The sequence below is a fragment of the Pavona decussata genome, unplaced genomic scaffold (genome assembly GCF_977016875.1).
Source record: "Pavona decussata unplaced genomic scaffold, jaPavDecu1.1 SCAFFOLD_38, whole genome shotgun sequence".
NCBI classification, from domain to species: domain Eukaryota; kingdom Metazoa; phylum Cnidaria; class Anthozoa; order Scleractinia; family Agariciidae; genus Pavona; species Pavona decussata.
Window position 1 is genome coordinate 5,001,109 of NW_028145460.1, and position 17,468 is coordinate 5,018,576.

A 17,468-nucleotide genomic window follows, 5' to 3' on the forward strand; every position below is an offset into this window, starting at 1 on the left:
CAAAACAATGCAGGTGTTTCTATTTTCATGGAAATTCCTCGCGTCACTGGGTTCTTCATAACTATAAATATAAATATAACTATAACTAAAAGATAAGAGCTTTTTAAAATAATAGCTTTTACAACTGTACTTTATTGAGGGTTTATTTTCTAGGTTAACTTGGAACAATATCACTGAGATCTTAGCTTGAAACGAGCGCTCACTGGGCCAGAAAATATCGGCCTTAGGCTGATGGGGATATCTCAGAGACACCCGATCGGTTTATCACGGTGGTGATCAGTTCGGATCGCCATAAATAAATCGCTTTAAAAGATCGGATTTTGTCGTTAAGCAAATCTGCAATTTTTTCGACAAAGTGTCAGCTCAAAATTATGTCGTTTAAAATACGATAAAAGCTCAGCTAGCATTTTCGTCAAACCAACATGTACAACAGCTCGTAAATTCGGGGAATAAGATTCTATTCCCTAAAACATTCTGCAACTAAAATTCTGGGCCCAGCTGTTCAAAGCCCGATTAAGTTAATCCTGGGTTAACGGGAACATTGATTCGAGTCAGGAGCCCAGTTCGAGTATAATGATTTACTTGTCCATAAGGATTCGTCCTAAAGATTTTTGTCGCTAAGTTTTGCCTTAGACGTTTCTTTACCATTAGTTTGAAATGAGCCTTTTGAATCATTTTTAATGAACGAGATGAAAACCTCAATTAACTTGAAATCGTGGATTAGCGTTAATCGGCTTTCGAACAACCGGGGCCTGATCTAAAGCATCCAAACAAATCAAACTGTATTAGCTTACAAAAATATGCCTTTAAAAGGGCAGAAAAGACAGAAAACGATCTGCATGGGAAAAGCAAAAAAATGTTCTCGTTGCGGGGTGACGACGTCTGTGTACTCAGTTTTTTGTTGGACATTACATGATCATTACATGTTTTCCTACTAGGCTGAGTTGTTCAAAGCTCGATTAAGCTAATCCTGGGTTAACGTGAATTTTCATTGAGTTTAACTGCTAATCAATAAAAGATTCTTCCGAAAAATTTTAGTCCCTTAAATTTGACCTAGACTTCTCGTTACCATTAACTTAAAACTCGCTTTTGAAAAACGTTTCTTAAGATCGAAGTAAAAACCACGGTTAACTTCAGTTTAATCGCGGATGAGCGTTAACAGGCTTTCGAACAACCGGGCCCTGGAAGACAAGTTTCTGATTTGATTGACTGAGCCAAGTCGTGTTGACTGTAGCTATAGAAACTATAGTTGCTGTAGACACCTACAAGCTGAATGTAAGCGTAATTTCTACGAAAGTCAGGAACTTCGTTAAATCAAAGCACTCTGTGAGCAAACTAGTGAAGTGAACAGGTGACGGAATATGGTCCACCTCCCGGCGATAATTGTCGGAGAATCCATGTTGTTTCTCGGCACTGCAGCCTGGCCTGCCGTCTCACGTGGCCCAGCTAGGTAGCCAGGCGGCTAGTCGCAAGAAAGTAGGAAGAAAGTAGCAGCTAAGTCGCAGCTAGTTCGCAAGAAAGTAGCAAGTCGCCGATAAGTCACACGGAAAGTAGCAGGAAAGTCGCAGCTAAGTCGCAAGAAAGTAGCAAGTCGCAGCTAAGTCCCAAGTGAAAAAAAAAATAATAATAATAAAAAAAAAAGAGTGGGAAAAATGTATGTTCCTTTGAAGCAGACCACTTCGCAGCTTTTGGACGCCATTTTGACAGGGCAAGCATTTCTGGCGCGGCTACCAAGCCCTCATACAAATCTTTGCAAACATTTGGCGTGGCGTTCGCAGCGAGTTGTATAATTTTCTCTGTGTGCGAAAAATAAGCTCCTGGATTACAATTATATCCACAAAGTATTAAAGGTAAGTTATAATTCTAAGTTATCTGAAAGTATGGGCCCAGTGCGATTTATCTGAGCTGAGTTTTGTTCGAATTTGTGACGGTATAAACTCGGCTGGGTTTGTAAACATTGAATCATATTTGCACATTAGATTATTGTGTCACAATCAAACCTTTTTTCTTTTCAAATCGATAAGAAGTCGGACGAAAACAAAACTTTACATTATTTAACAGCGATTAAACAAAAACTTTTTAGCACGTGCCTTCAGTGTTTACAAACCCGGCCGGCTTCTAATCATAATGCATAACTAATCAATTTTACTGAGAAACTGAAAACAGCGAGTGGGAAATAAGAGATATTGCGATAAACATGGACACGTGGTTATTTCTGCCTTTTGCCGTAAATGTTATTCTAAACTCTCTATTACTTGAGGTATTTATCCCTAATACTCCTTAAAACCATGGAATTACGTAAACATGAACTAATTATTTCTGTTCGTTCAACAATCATAAATGACAGCCAAAACAAAAACAAACACTGACACACAAATAAAAAGAAAAGAACAAAACAAAACAAAAACAAAAATATGTAAGACAAAGTGTCTTACCTTTGAAGAATTAATTAAAGAGCCAGAATTAACTGGCCCTCACTCTCCTGTTTGAATCAAGGGAAGAATAACCTATGACAACTCAAGTAAATTAGGCACTGTCATTAAGATTTTGCTTTATTGTGATCAAAGCTACTTAAATACTTAACACAGAACATTTTCTCTAACCTGAATTGAAATTGTTTGAAGAGCATTGTATTCGGGAGGAAAATATTAACTGATTTCTCCAATGAAGAACAAACTTTAACTCAGTTTTTAGCAATTTTTCCAAAATACACAGGAAGAACAAAAACTGAAGGATTGTTCTATTTCCAAACACAAAATATTTATCTATGCGCTTGAAATCTGGTCGAACGTTTTTCAATATTTTCTGGCCGTATGGGGTCACGTGAACAAAACTTATCGTATAGTTTGGGTGAGCAAACTGTAATAAGTAAGTAAATAAATAAATAAATAAATAAATAAATACATGTGTGCCACGTCTTATGATAACGAACGGCCTTAGAAGATAGTACACTGCTGACCCTGACCCGACCCATGTGATAATTTACATGAGAATGAAATTTGGAGGGTATATAGCAATGTTTTCTTTAAGGTCCGCAAAACGAGTCGTTGATGTCACATGACTATATTAAACAGCTGCCATCTTGGATCTACCATCTTGGACTTCTTGATCATGAAAAATAAACAAAACAAGCAAAAAACAAGGCTAAAAGAATTAGTGACCCCTCTTACAGGGATAACGTCAATAAAACAAATAAAATATACAAGTTTTTTTTTTTCAAGATTTAATTTTATTTATATTAACAGAAAAATTTACAAATGGCCGAAAATTCAACACTTTGGAATACTGCAATCTTAAAACCCCTTAACGAGTCAGACAAGGCCACCTCCCCAGGGCTACATATAAATAAATAAATAAATACTGTAACGCTAATTGGGAACACTATAAATCAGTGAAATAAATATACAAACTGAACATAACATATGATCAAAATCGCAGTTGATGGGAGGTATATTTACAAAGCGTGGCCTCGGTTTTGAAAACGGAGCTACTGTGAAACAAATGCAAGTGGTCGGAGTGGGACTTCAACCCGGGGCCATTAGGCCACGCCGCCTCTCTTTATATTAGTAAACTAAAGTACGAGGTTTATCCAAGGCACTATGTCTTGTTCTCATCCAGTAATCGAGAGTATTCTGTGTCCCACTGTAGGTTGCCTGATTTAGCTGTGCCAGCAGCCTACACTGCGTGAAATAAATATCCACTAAGGTTTCCAGATCGAATTGGAATTTGGAAATGTTGGTTTTTGTGGAGGGAGGAAAACCGGAGTACCCGGAGAAAAACCCTCTGAGCAGGGACGAGAACCAACAACAAACTCAACCCACATATGACGCCAAGTCCGGGAATCAAACCCGAGCCACATTGGTGGGAGGCTCCGTCAAATAACAAATATACGGTTGTCCAATGAGTCCGTATACAACACGTGTACAGAGACATATACTGAGGTATCACAAAAGGACACGTCCTTAACTTTTCCATATATAAACTTTGTGTACTGACTGTGTTAGACCTGAGTGCGTTTTGTTTTTTATTAGACCTTCAATTTCTAATATTTTCTGATTTTGGTGCCCCGGATGATGCCATATGTGTGACGCCGATTTCCATTGTCATTGATTCATGGATTCCAGTTTGTGTCCTTTTCAGTCTTCCTAGATGTTGGTTGCTTTTTCCTTCTCCCCCAGCAAGACACATCTTTTCTCATGAGCTAGTGAACATTTTGATTGGTACAACTGGAATATGGAATTTTACCACTATCATTACTATACTTGTTATCGATACCGTGCATGGGGTCTAATTGGTGACCAATTCTCTTGTTCTCTTGTGGAGTAGCTGCTTTTCTAACCCAGACGTCCCAAGTAAAGGAGTATCAATTTCTGCCGTTTGCAAACAGAATCGTCATTTTGATTTGGGATTTATTGTAACTCTGTTGTTAACCAAACAAAGAGATATATCAGCAATTCAAGTTGCATCTTTTCAGTCGTGACTTTCTTTTTATTGAGCATTGTTCCTAAAGGCTGTTTTCTTTCCTTTCTTCCTTATTCCAGCAGACCTGCGCTTTTCTTGAAATCATCGGGCTTTTGTTATTAGGAGTAGATGGTACCGGCAAGACGATGTTCCTGATAGTCTCCCTTCGCTCTAAGGACTGCAAATATCTGCCATCCGTCTCCACGTGGCTTCTACGCACAGTTTTGTTATATCGAGCATTAAGTTCGTCTTCTTGTTCTACATCAATCACGTCTGGCAACTTCCCATTCATTCGGTTTATAACTGCTACTCCTAAGGCGCAACGCCCAACTGATTTGAATTTGCCAGACAACTGCGCGGTGGCCATCAGCTCAGCGTTAGTCCTGGACGACTGTGAGGTAAACAGACTGTTACTTCTTTTCGCACGTGGCCTGGGTGACGTAGGTGGTGCGGGATGCAGCGAGCTTAAAAGCGATCCTACGTTATCGAATACGAGGCTACCATCGCTTTGGGATCTACTCTTAACAGTGCGCGCTCCTTTATTGTTAGATTCTTTGACTTTCACGGGTGACGAGGTTTCTTTTTTGTTTTCTTCATCCCGTGGGTTCAAGTCTTGCCTTGACAACGACCGTCCTTGAACAGTTCCCATTAAACCTGTGTTGTTGCATTCTTTGTCTGATGCCTTACCGCTCAGATTTCCGCTGGAGAGGGCTCGCCGTAAGGGCACTTTCTCGCGCACTAAAAGAAAGAATGCTTCGTTCCCTTTCAAGGACGCATCTTTAGCTTGATTACCCTGATGGCAATCTTGCTCACCTGTTGGAGTCTTGCAGCATTGGAAAAGATCTTCCGACGGGAATGGAGTACTTTTTCTTGAAAGCGTAGGACTATTGGTCACAATTTGAGGTAGCTTCTCACCGCCATGGATTGAGAAACCTGATTTGCAGCGAAGTTGACTGACTGTTATCCTGGGTGAAAGTGGATCCGAAAGACTTCGTGATTTTGCTTGCGGCTGAACAGACCTGAACCCTGCATTTAGAGCCTCCCTAGTCCTTCTTAAGGTGCGGAGCTCCTTTTCCAACTGTTTCTCCTCTCTGTCAAAGTCAGAAATCTGCTGTTCCAGAAAACGATCAGCCGCTTTGTTTAACCTTTGTGCACGTCGGCTGCTCTCTGATGCGGATTCGCTTCTTTTCTTTCGGAAGGAATTCATATCCTTGTTCTACCTAAATTAAGAACGGAAATATACAAGTGAATCAGTTTAAACTACTGATCATGACCAATGGCTAAAGCATTCTTTAACTTGGGTGAACTTTAAAAAAGTGGGAAACTCCTACCAACTTGTCAGTTTACTCAGACAATCGCAAGATCGCAGAATTCCTAACTTGCCATCTTGAACGTAAAGGGCTTTGTAGTGGATCGCGAATGATGGTCAGCTGAACTAACTGAAATATACAAGTAAATCAGTTTAAACTACTGATCATGACCAATGGTTAGAGCATGCTTTAACTTGGATGAACATATGTAGGACTATAGGTCAAAGAAAATGCTTTTTGACCGAGTGTTAACACAACTAGCACCTTATGAGGCCGTATGTAATGAAGTCGAGATTTGAATCGCATTGATTTTTGTTTGCTGACGCTGGCAAATTCAGTTACCTAATTTTCTACAGTCATGCATGGAGACGAAGTTCTAGGAATTTGTTTGAGATCGTCTACGATCCTGCTGCGGGACTCAGTCCATATATATCCTGCGATCACCTGTAATCCCGATCCGTCTCCTACGATCGCCTATCACAATCCGATTAAAGTTGCGGGCGATCGTAGAAAAAGAACCATTATCTCTCTCTTGTGATCTTTTCAGGATCGGCTGGATCACCTACAATCATTTGCAATCATGCGATCATATGGAGACTAATTTCTTCTAAAGTTCCGCTAACTTAAATGCATGCAACTACAGGGAGAATAGATCAGTTAGTTTAGTTGACCATCATTTACGATCCATTACAAAGCTCTTTGCTTTGAAGACGGCAGGTGAGCAATTGTGCGATCTTGCGGGGATTGTTTGTGTAAACCAGGCTTCGATAGAATTACGAGTTGGTGCTGGAGGTTCCCAATTTTTTAAAGTTCCTATAAGCTACCTACGTTATTGCTAGTCCAAGCAAACTTGGCTACTTGAAAGTGCCTACAGTTTCAGATTTTCTCACATTCGTAATATATTCACCTTTTCGCGACGCATCAAGGCTATCTCGCCAAATATCTGCGGTGAGTTTTGCGAAATTAAGATTGCCCAAACGTTTGAGCTCCGAAGATGTCAGTATTCAATACTAATGATTGTAGGTAGGCACGATGAAAGCCTAATGCACGCTCTTATTCGCACAGTATAACCTTAACTAAAGGTTATTGAACTGCTTACATTCCAGAAACTACCATACCAATCGCCAGTTTGGACTGATTAATATCGTCATTACTCTTAAATGGAGTTGTACCACTTTAATATGAAACACTAATACAATGCACACTGACACACCTTAAACACTTGCTGTAAACAACCTACGCACAATAAATCAGTCATGTATACCCACAAAAAGCCAAAAAAACGTCGAGACCTAAGTCCCGGTTTAGAAATCAGTTGGCAATCTGAAACTGTTTTTTAATTTTTAATTGGTTCTTCTTTTCTGACGATGCATTTTACTGATATTACCATGAATCTCGTTGTAGCTTCAGTTAGTTTTGTTTTGTCCTGTTATTAATCATGGCAAACACTTCTGAATTTAAGTTTTATAAGCTTTCCAGCAATGAATCGAAGCCAAAGAAGTAACTCACTGGTCACGACCGCTTTAAAACAAAGTAGTAACTTCCCTGCTACTAGCAGGGAAACTAAATAAGTGGCACACACGATAACTGAAACGTTTTTGTTATGTCATGATCTCTTATTCCACTGTCCAGCTTCAGTAAACAACAAGAATTAATGGGTAGAAAAAAACATAAACTAGCCAATTATGGATTTAAAATGCGAGGGTGTAATTATCAGCCCCTTTCGGTAGCCGGTTTAGATCTCGCCTTAAGAGACTACGATGAGTTGCGGTTCTAAACTACTGGAGTTGTTTGTTTGGGGTATCTTATGAAGTCCACGTCCGGTAAATTAATCAATCATAACACCAAATCAGGCTTCATGACCAATATCGTGTTATCGAATTAAGAAAGGAATGTCAAAGCTTTTGAAGGAGATAAAAGAAACGATCCATCTTCATACACCATTCTCTTAATTGCTGGCCGATTTTACCAGTTTCTCTTTAAGATCAATTTCAGGACTGTCAACCTAATTCTAGCCGCCTTTGTAAACATTTTGGTACAGAACCAGTCAGAGCCTTGTCAGATAGCGTTTTAAGATTGATTAGTATTCTGGAAGCAACCTCTCATTAGTCGTTCAACACTAATGATTGCTATTAATGGTTCTTAACGATTTTGAGAATCAGCACTTGACGTTAACAACCCACTTAAAATTATTTACCTGTAGCAACTTTCAGACGTCAAAATCTCGAGTCCCTTCGATACTTTTCTTGATGATGACACATTCCTTTCCTAAAGCGTGGCTTGCCCTCCAGTTAATAATACCATAGTAACTTAACGGCGAAATGAAGCTTTCTGCTACGTCCGGTCAAGACAAAAGATGGACTTGGGCTGAGACGGTTGTTTTCAAGTCATTGTTATTTAAATTTACGTTCAAATGTTCTGCCCACTTTTTTTTTCATTGAGGTGTTAAACACGGCCTTCCTGGTCAGTAAACAAAATGGCTACCGAAACCGCGTCGTTGTGAGTTACTAACTACTGAAAAATATGGTGGTCCACTGAGTCAAAGTTTTTAAATGAAAATAAAATGAGATAATCACCTCAACTAACTCAAAAAAATCTAAAGATAATTGAAGTCTGTTAAACCTTAGAGGTTTTACGATGCTAATTACCGTAAGTTTCATCCAAAGAAGGTACCATTCAATTCTAATTGTACGGGTACTTTGATAATTACAAAGGAATTATTTGCTATTGAATGTTGGATAGGACGAAAGTAGATGCATTCTTTCTCGCGGCCAACCCGGTGATAATTTGTTTTGTAAAATGTTAGTGGCTTAGTAAATGGGTGTTTTTTTTATAACATACACTGAAGTTTATGTACTTTTTTTTATTAACTGAAATTATTTTGATTAAGAGGACCAATCCACTTTATATCGGCCATAGATAAAAAGTCAGATAAACATTCAATCTTAATTGTCGTGTTTTTCTCTGACTTAGACAGATCACGGGGTACCACCATGTAATTGATACCGATCCTTGAAGGACCCCAGCAGAGAATAAAGCCGCTTTCTTGTACACGTACCTCTTAATGGAGCCGGGGATTTGGGATGTTGTAGTCAGCTTTCCGTATCGCGTTCTTACGAGTAAAATGGTAACAACCAGCTTTTGGAATAAAACTACCTAGCCAACAGAGCAAGAATGGTTGGTGGTCCCCCGGTAGGCTTGGATTTTCCAGACGGAGCCTTTTCATTAGTCCGAATAAAGACGTGCAATGCCTCTTCCTAGACGGGCATTGTTAAGTCTTCTTCTGCATCAGCCGTGTTTTTTGTTTTATACTGATAACAACATCAGTGACAGTGGAAATGACAATGACAGTCACAAGGTTAAATGACATTGTCAATGGAAATGGCTGTGGCAATGGTAGTTTCCGTGACAACGCTAATGACATTGACATTGCCAATGGCAATGGCTGTGGTAGTGACAACGTTAATGACATTGGCAATGTCAGTGACAATGACAGTGGCAGTGTCAATCACAGTGAAACTGAATCACTTGACATGACAATGACAATATCAATGAAATACCAATTCCAATGTCGACGTAAATTACTATATCAATGATAATGGAAATGACAATGGATATGGCCAAGGCAATGGCAATGACAATGATAGTGACAGTGACAGTGACAGTGACAGTGACAGTGGCAATGACAATATGACAACGTTAACAACAACAACAACGGCAATGACAGTCAATGAATATGGCAATAGCAATGGCAATGAAGGCATTGGCCATGGAAATGGCGATGATAACGGCAATGTCAATGTCAATCAATTTCAACAACGATGACAATGTTCATGTCAATGACAATATTTGATTACACATCATCCTATCAAAATAAATTACAATAGAATAGCAACTTTACTGAAATTTTGTAATTATGCTTCTGGCAGGAAGAAATCACTCCAGATTCTCTCTCGCCGAGGCTTTGGACACGTTTCGCTTTCATAAGTACACCGGTTTTGTGCTGACTCGTGAATAACTACGCCGCACTTTCTACGCAGTAATCTATATATCAGAAATAGCTGGTATTATAGTCGGAGGACAAATCGAATGTTAGGGAATTCGAATTTTATTTATCGTACGCGTTCAAAGCATAGCTCAATTCAATATCTTCTGATCCCCGCCCTACAGCCTTCACAAGTTTTTAAGTTAATAAAAGAAATGCAAATTTTGTATGCCAAATTCATGACTAATTCAGTCTTTGATTCTTGGGGTACTCAAGACCCACCACATGTGAATTGGGTTTGAGACTTGGCTCTATGTATGAGATGATGATACGACTGAAAAACATTTTTTTTCCAGTGTGGAAGAATGTTCCTTTCGAAAGAATCATTAATATTTGTTTACGAACAATTTTGTTTTACAGTGCACCTTTAAGATGAGCTCAGATTTTCGGACAGCCAACAGCAATTCCGTTCTCTCCAATTTTCTGTAACTACTGACATTATGCCAGGTTACTCGAATTGTATTCGTTCAGGGTTACACAGATATTCCCCGCGTTTTAAAGGTCGTAAAATGAACACGGAACGGGTAGAAAACGTCATCTCAGCCGTGCATTATTTTCCCGTTGCGCTTGCTCGAATTTCTTGTTGAAGGGAGATACTGATTAATTTATGTGACTTTGCACTTAATTTGCAATCAATTTGGCCTGTTTAAATGCAATTAGCTTCCGTTTAGGAGCCTAAAGCCACCCTGGACGTTACAGTGAGTTTCTTTAATAAGTCGTGTGAGTAGAACAATCTGCCTCCTTACTGGTTGTCCAAGGAAGTCAAGATCATTTACCTTCCCTCTCTTTCCCACTTTGTTCTTATTTTTGCCTCAGAAAGGCGGGTTTGCCATCGTTTTTGCTGGGATAATACCTTGCATGTTTGCATATCTCAAGCTTTCTTTGAGTGTTTCAAATAAACGGCCATACCCGCCCAGTGGACAAAATTCATTTTAAATAGATATCAGTCACCATTTTTTATTCTAGCAAGTATGGTTCACCTAAAACGATTTTCCTGCTAGACAACACCAAAACTGAATTTAGGATAAGGCGGACAAGGAACATATTAAACACGTTATTTACTGGCTGTAAGTAAACTTCTGCTTGTCATTTTACCTCTATTGTAGGTTGGCTCTGTACTGTTGGATAGGCTTCAAAGAAAAATAAATAGTTGCTTAAGAGATACTTCCATCTTCAAGTAACTGAAAATTTGCAACGGTGCATGACTTGTACGTATACTGATCAAAACCATCCGGTTTGCAGCCTACTTGATTAGGAATACTTATCAGTGAAAAAGGTCGCCTAGACCAATTAAGCCTCAAATACAATTTTGGAACAAAACTCTAATACGCAACAACTCGCTGGTTTCACTCACGAGCAATAATCAGTCACAACCTTTCGATTGAAACAGTTCAGTTTTTGCAGCTTTGGAGAATGGTTTCTCGCATCGACGTCGCCAGAAATTGAACTTATATTCTAAGGCTTCGATGCGTTATGTTATCGTTGCATAACTTATTTTTAATTTAGAATTACTTTAATATAATCCCTTGAACTGGCTATTGAAAGTTGGAACGGCTATGAGCTTAACCTAGTTACGGATTGGAGTCAATATGCCGCTTTGAAGTCCATTAGGGTAACCCAAGCGACGTGTATTGCATGTACACCAGCTAAGTGTGCAGGAGATTTGAATTTAAATTACACTAGCTTCGATTTTCGAACTACTTATTCATGACACAGAAGGCTAGTTACATGAATTAACTCTATTTTTTTAAAGGAATCAGGACTTAGTCACTGAATAATGTAGGTCTTACGGCCGTGGATAGAATTAAAAGCCTTCCCGGCGCTCGGAGTAAGTGTATTCGTTTTTCACCGCATTAACTTTTCCTTAAGCTGTTTTTAAGACGTTCGACGCCTTTCCTTAGAGAAAGGTGAAAACAATCAAGTTCCTGTTTTCATTAAAATTCGATTCGTAAATTGTGGTATAAAAAGGCGAACCCACGCCCCTAAAAAAACCCCGCACAACAAGTGAACCTAACGACCCATGTTCTTTTGCGAGTATATCACAAAATGTATGCCAGGAATGTATCTTAAGACTTAAAGTAGCTTGGAAGTGGAAGAAATAAGCTTAATTACCTGTGATTGTTTGTCTTCGAGCTGATCCGTTTGTAGAGAAAGATTTGATATCAATAGTATCAAAAAACGAGTCTTCTTCTTAGCCAAGCACAATGTCTAAAGTGTTTGCAATCTGTCATGGAGCGAATGAACAGTTATCCGTCTTAATCAAGGAGCGAATAAACAGTTATCCGTCTTCCTACTTTAATTGCCGTTTCTTTCTTCAAATAATCTTTCTTGCAACAAACAACCTTCTTTAAAAATGTCTTTGTCAAGCAAACATTTTTGAAGTCGTATTATTGTTAACCTCGCGGGAACCGTGATTCCATCCATCATAAAAATTTTGAATGCTGTATCTATGACGTGCCGTCACTCCCATCGCGGTAAGCCTTTAATGAGTGCCCTTTGACGCCGGCAGTGGATTTATAACAACACTCTCAGTCTTTATTCACCTACCTAAGTGTTCGAACAATTGACACGTCTACTCAAATTAAAACGATCGTTTGTATGTCGTTATTCCGACGAAATGAATATACCAGATTATTTAAGAAATCGAGCAGAGGATTAGTTCCTAAAGAAGCCTTTTGCGTCGTAGTACTGTAGTACTGCGGAAGAATGCGACTTAATTCCATATCAAATATGTATTTATGGGAGAACCGTTAAGGTGTGACTGATTGTATAATAAGTCTCTTTATCAGTCAACATTATCAACATTCGAAATTTTCCGTTGAAACTTTTAGCTGAAACTTGTGTGCAACGGCGCTGCGAAACAAGTTTCAGCAGGCGTTGCACCGTGTAACATGGTCGGTTTCGTGAAACTTTTTCGAACTTCCGTTGCGAGACAAGTTTCACGAAAAGTAGAACCGCTTTCTACTTCTGCAACGGCTCGCAACGGTCGCAGTGGTGAAAAAGCAGGAGTTTCACCGTGTAACACCACTTAGTGAAACTGGTCTCGTTCGCCGTTGCACACAAGTTTCAGCTAAAAGTTTCAACGTGTAACGGCGGCTCACTGAAAAAGAAAAAATGGTCTTAGGTTCCGCCGGAGTCCTGATAGGAGTACTCGGATTTCCTTTTTCCGAGTATGCCTGTGTCACTCACTAAATAATACATCATTCTCATTCATTCATCAGCCGGCTTGGAAGTGTACTCCAACCGAGACTCAGTCCGTAAGGCCAGGGTAGCTTTTTTTTATTCTCAAAAGGCAGAACACTTTTTCCACATGGCCGTAATATTCGCGAAGAAATTTACTGACATTTCTCCTTTTTTATACTATCAATCAATTTAGTTTTACCTAGTTCCGTTATTGCGCAAATACTTTTAACTATAAGCACATGTCCCAATGCTAATTCTCAGTTGTACCCGCAGAAAACTGGTTTGGCCAGCCAAAATATAGTACACTTTAAAAAGTAATTCTACGGTATCAGTCTCTGCTTCTATTATCATTTGTATTTGTTAAGCCAACGTATGCAGTAGGATTACCGTCCACGGTTGTTTGCATAGTCATTATTGAGAATATACCATCACATTTATTCCATTGCGCATATGCCACACATTGACATTCAAATCTTAGCAGTATGCAGGATGTTTGTCCCATGAACCTAATTTAATGGCTTTACTTCCACAAGTCTCCTGTAGCTCAGTGGTAGAGCATCCGAACTAGTAATCGGAAGGCATTAATCTTCTATCAGGAGTTCGACTCCTGATAGAAGCACTCTTAGTTTTTCCTAGTGTGCCTGTCTCACTTGGAATGATACATCATTCTCAGGAGATCGTTTCCTGGCTTTTTTGAGTTTTCCGTGATAGCCTGGAGTCAACCAAAAGATTGACAAATACGGTGAAATACTTTCCTAATACTGTAATAATGTTTTAAAGACCTCGATATAGAAAAATTACAAATGATATCAATGCTTTAGCACCGAGCTATTTCACATTGCAATTTGACCATACTCTCGAAATACGATTTCACCCAAACATTAATTTTGCGCTCAATTATATTTCATTACTGGCGGATTTGTTTGAGTACTCCACGGTAAAGAGACTAACTAAAAAAATATAAATCTTCATAGTCATGCGCACTACAGTTGGATCTGAATCACATGGAGGTTTATCTAGCCTGATCAATTTTGGAGCAGAGTAGAACGCCTTTTTTGCTACTCACTCGTAATCCCTCACAGCCGATTGATAGCGAGTTACAGCGTACGGGGCGGGGGGGCTGGGGGGGCTGCAGCCCCCCCCTGTCGGAAAAAAAAAAATAGTATTATTCGGGCAAAACGGATGTACCGTCAGGGAGAAGACATAGTAAAAACTTGATTTGGGTCGTGCTACAATCGTAGACAAAACGGTTAAGAAAACGTACCCTTCCAAGCGTTTTTACAAGTAAACAATCGAACGACAATATTTTTCCCGCCCCCCTCCCCCCAACTCAATGTTGTTCGGTGGGTCACGAAGAGTTTCCCGGCAATCAGCACTTCCCAAATCAACATTGTATAGGGGGAGGGGGGGGGGGGGGGGAAGGGAGAAGTAACTTGTAGAAATTCGAGCCGGGGAGGAATGGGAAATAATTGTTTTTGGTGGGCAAAATTGTCCACGATTGTCCACGATTGTAGAGCAAGTGCCGAGGATAATGGAAGGCGTGGTCACTTTAACAAAGGATCGCGATCTCAAGACCTACAACGAAAGTAATTCGCTTCTCCACTCAAATTTGTGACTTTAAGTTTGTTTATAGGCTTGATGGTTTTGAAGCTCATCTTATCCAACACTGATAATTTGAGTAGATATCTACAGGGAGAACAGATGGATGTCATCACTGCCAAGAAGACTGCTGATGCTGTCGTTAAGACACTGAGCAATTGTCGCAATGAAGAGAGCTTCACTCAGATGTGGTCACATGCTGATGTTATAGGGCAAAAAATCAGAATAGGAATCAAGAGTACGAAATTTGCCTTCAGAGATGCCAAGGTGCCACGAACCAGACCATCATGCCGACTTCTGGGCCTTACTGGTAAGACACCTGCTGCAGCAAACGACAGCTCACAACAGACGGCAAAAGACCACTTTCGTATTACCGGTTATTACACAAGTATTGACAAAGTCGTCACTATAAACTTCAATCAAGGTTTGAAGGGCAATGACCAGGAGGTTTTGTGCGCACTGGGCGAAATCGTATTCAGCCGTTCTCCAAGCATCAACAACATCCAAACTGTATCAAATTTCTATGGCGTGGATAGTGAAGTGCTATAAAGTGAGAAGTCAATCTTTGAAAACTACGACTGCGGGGACCCATGCCAGAAAAAAACGCACCCGTGATGGTAAAGACCATGCATCAAAATGGTCTCCATGACATTTTACCTGTTCTATATAAAGTTGCCTCCATCCTGGCCACAATTCCTGCAACCTCGTGCTCTGCTAAAAGGTCTTTCAGCGCCCTTCGCCGCATCAAGACATTTTAATTTAAGATCGACAATGGGACAAGAAAGACCGACTTAGCAGTATCGCCGTTATTAACATTGAAAGAAAGTATGCAAACAAGACAATGCAGAATTACATACAAAGGATTATTGACGTATTTGGGTCTCGAAGTAATCGTTCTTCATACTTCTTTTAGAGCTCAAATGGGTACGTTTTATCTCTCGCTTCATGGTTTTGTATTTTAGAAATGTTGGTCTCGATTTACCGAAAATAATTGCACTATTTTGAATGCCCGTGCTCTCACGGTATGGCGAAGAAAACTTGACGTCACGAAAGAATCATCTTGTGCATCTGTGACCAACAAGTTTCATTCGGGCAAATTATGTTCAGCACCCCCAACAAAATTTTTCCCGTACGCCGATGGTTACGTAATCGGATTTACAGCATTAGTGACAACAGACTAGTTATGTAATTTGTGTAGATCCTAATTAACATAAATTGATATTTTGCCCGTCACGTAACAGAAAACTGGGGAGAGCGTAGTGCGGGATGGCTCATGGTTAGTGGTTTGAAAAAGAATCCATTGAGAAAGTTGTGACATTCTACGGTCAGCCTCCCTCGGCGACACATTACATTGTTTTAACAAACTTAAAAGTTTGTTTTATTAGTTTGTTTGTTTTTAGCTTTTCCTTTCACTTTTCTGGAGAAAAATTGTTTTTCGCTTATTTCATTTTAGTATTACTGCCTTAAAACCCCAAAGGTTGCGCCATGGCATTGGTTGGGGGTCCACACGGTCCCTATTTTTCCCGTACCCGTTTTTAGGGTTTACTTGTCCGGTTGTGGCGCATGTAAGCTATCGGTTTATCTTTATCCATGATTCCTGTATTTTGTTGATGTGTCAATAAATGCTTATCTTGGGCCTGGCTGACCAACGCGCCCGTGTATTGGCGGCCGTTACCATCAAAAATACACGGATTTCAAACGGTACAGACAAGAAAGAGTTGGTTCAAGTGTCCATTACAAAATAGCACAGACAATTAAAAAGTGGCACAGCCAAAGTACAAACTGTTCAACCTTCCATACTGAAATAGCAAAGTGTAAAACGAAACGGTCTAGCCATGCCTCATAGCTGTGATGTGTGTTTGATTGTGTAGTGTAGGCAAAATGAGAAGATTTGTACCAGCTTGAGTTGCGGATGCCGATATCAGTATTAGACTGACTATATAGCCAGTGATTGTACCAGCTGTTTCCTAGAATGTCTAACTTTTGCTGACTTTGTAATAGACCTGAGACTTTCGCTTTGTTTTTCGTCTAGTTGCAGTTATAATATTGTTAGTGTCTCAGTGACAAGCGATTAATAGTCATATATTTAAAAAAGAACAAGGTTGTCCGTGAGTTCAGGGTATTTACTTACTTTTACTTGTCCCCTCGTGCCAAGGTGGCGCATAGGGCCATAGTTCAGGGTATATTTTCCCAATATTTCGAAAGGCACGGCCTTTCTTCTTCACGAAGAAGGCCGGTGCCTTTCGAAATATTGGAAAATATACTTCCCTGACCGTGAAATCAGCCTTGCTCTTTTTTAGATTATTTGTTCTACAATTTGTTGCTGATTAGATCGTTTACTACAGGAGCCGGTACTTTTATTTTTGTCGCGGTGGTCCTTGCAAACACAGTTAATTCAGTACTGGCTTTTACTGAACAGTCACCATGTCTTGTTGAACAAGTCATTGAAAATGGAGGAGTAACCAGAATAAAAAACATTAAACTTGCTTATTAATCAAGGAACTCTTTCAAATAATGCCAAAAAAGGTTAAAAGAGCCGACACAAATTAAACTTATCTAAATTTGACAAATTGATGATGAATTATGTTACCTTTTGTGTAGTCTATAAAATTGATTGAGACTTGAAAGATAAACAGATTTATGATTAAAACAGTAAAACGATAACTGTGTCAAATAGATCGTTTTCTTATCCTTTTCTTAGTATTTTCCCGCGTTGAAAATGTCCTGGTATAGCGCCGTTGTTATAAAACCGATGTTGCCTACGTGACTTTAAATCCACGAACACTGATTGGGCCGCAGGCGATCTTGAAATTAAAAGCAACTACCAAATGTTCACTTTCGACGGAGAGGCCTTTGCGTGGAAAGAAAAT